Source organism: Halyomorpha halys, unplaced genomic scaffold (assembly GCF_000696795.3).
Source record: "Halyomorpha halys isolate HHAL.00 unplaced genomic scaffold, Hhal_1.1 Scaffold35.1, whole genome shotgun sequence".
Taxonomy (NCBI): domain Eukaryota; kingdom Metazoa; phylum Arthropoda; class Insecta; order Hemiptera; family Pentatomidae; genus Halyomorpha; species Halyomorpha halys.
Genome location: NW_027106137.1, coordinates 1,100,907 through 1,103,092, shown reverse-complemented (window position 1 = coordinate 1,103,092; position 2,186 = coordinate 1,100,907). Strand labels below are relative to the sequence as shown.

General features: G+C 38.6%; 1 long non-coding RNA gene across 1 annotated transcript in view; it reads left to right on the top strand.

Moving 5' to 3' along the window:
• The window catches only part of LOC136797356 (uncharacterized), a 493,983-nt gene that overhangs the window by 218,551 nt on the left and 273,246 nt on the right, over positions 1 to 2,186 (top strand). The window lies entirely within an intron of this gene.

Sequence of the window (2,186 nt, the reverse complement as noted above, 5' to 3'; positions counted from 1 at the left end):
CTAGGAGGATTATTAGGTAGTGAATGAAGGAGAAGCCAGGTTAGAAACAAGTGGATTTGGGTGGTTGGGAAGTTTTCCATGGAAGGAATCGTATCTGGATTGGCCAAATCGGCAACATATGGGACATTGAGGTCATGATGGATGACTTGATTTGTGACAAAGTAAGGAGCATTAAGGATTTTACGAAGCATTTTGGCCTGTAAGGATTGGATTCGGGAGGACTTTGATGGTTTAGTGGAGTCCGAAAGCTCAACTCCGTATGTCCAGATAGGCCTTATAATAGTCATGTAGATCAGTCTTTTGTATAGGATTGGAAATTTAGACCGTTTGTATAGTAAATGTTGTAATAGTCGAAATTGACGAGCAGTTTATTGGAACTTAAAATGATAACCACCTATAAGATATTAACCGATGTAGAAAAATCCATTACTTATTCGGTCTCGCCTGGTTTTTCCTAACATTTTCCGCAGGAATCTTATTTCAGCAGAAACAATCTTGCTGGCATGACAGTCCGGGGCTGTCCAGCATTCTGATCCGCATACTAGTACTGGAAGAAAAACTGATTTGAATTCAAGAATCTTCGCTTTCCTGCTCAACTCCTGCTTTCCAATGAGTGTCATGGATATCTGGTTGAATATTCATCTCCTCTCCCAAATATTTTTAAATTTAATTACAACCGAAGATATAGTTTTACTAGTTTAGAGTGGTTTTTGTTGTTTAATATTAAACAGTTATAAATAAATATTATAGTTATTTAATAACAACAATATTTGTCTACAAATTAGGTTCCATTTTATCAGAAATTCATAGTCAGAGTGGAAAAAGGAGGCAAAACTTAAAAATATTCAGTTAGATTCGAGAAAGATATATTTTCATGGACGCTGATTTCCTATTTCAAGCGCTTTTTAAATATTGCTCGATTTAACTAAAGTCATTTTAAGCAAATATTTCAAAAGTGAATGACCTTTTTTTTGTGAGTGTGATATGATTTTTGATGTGATGTGATATTTTTGTTTATAAAAAAGATCGGAACGCGGCATCTCGGAGACCCTGTAAGCATTAAAGAGAAGTTACTTTTTGGTGGGAGATGAAGAAGACAATCATAGAAGTTGTAGGAAGTGAGTTTATGCACAAAGTATGACAGACACCCACCCAAAAGGAGACAAGAGGTTACACCTACCGCAGATGAACCGCTCAACTATCTACAGGTCGACACTTTCACATGGAGAGGATTTAAATGGATCACCATAATAGATCTCTTCAGTAAGGCGGCAATGCCGCACCAGGTGCAGGGCAAGTCGTCGGAAGCTCTCCGATTGTGGTTCCAATTCTACGTAATTCCCGAGCATATCTCATCAAATTCAGGCAGAGAATTCGACAACGCCATGATTCGAACAGAAATGAAAGACCTGGACGTAACATGGCATCTCAACACACCAGGGTACCCCAAGAGCAGAAGAACCATAGAACGGCTTCATGGCACATTAAGTGACCATCTTCGCTTATATTTGATCGACAAGGGATTGGAGCCGGGTGCAGCAATGCCTAAGGCTATAGTGGCATATAATCATTCCATACACATCGTGACGGTGAAAACCCACCATTTGAGATCGACTTTGCGTTTCGAGGACACCTGTGGGACTATAAGGGCACGGTAGTGGACGGTGTGGGGATATAAAACAACCAAATTGCTCGAAGAAAGCTATGGAAGAAGTGTCGAGGAAGAATGGAAAAGGAAAAACCGAGGGAACCTGAAAAGAAGGGTGGCGCGGGAGATTTTAAAGGTCACAGACAGGATGGAGCGATTTTGATCGCTCCCTCCAGTCGGGACGAGCGTATACAGAAAGTTGGGGTCTACCAGGGGTAAGGAGATACAGCGATACCAGAGTCTATTCAGGGTGATAATTATTACGGAACACAATATTGTTACTGTAGAAAGTATTAAAGAACCTAAAAAGAGGAGAATTGTCTATATTGAAGAGTTAAAACTTCCGGCAATGACAATTTAAAAACTGGAGCGTTCTAATATTGCCAGTCACTACCAAATAGGATTACAGAAAAATTAGTTATTATCTAATTCAATTTATTGTTTTTTGTTTTAAGATTTATTTTGACTTTTTTAAATATTGTTCGATTAAACCATCCTAATTCTCATTTTAAGCAAATATTTCAAAAGTGAATGACCT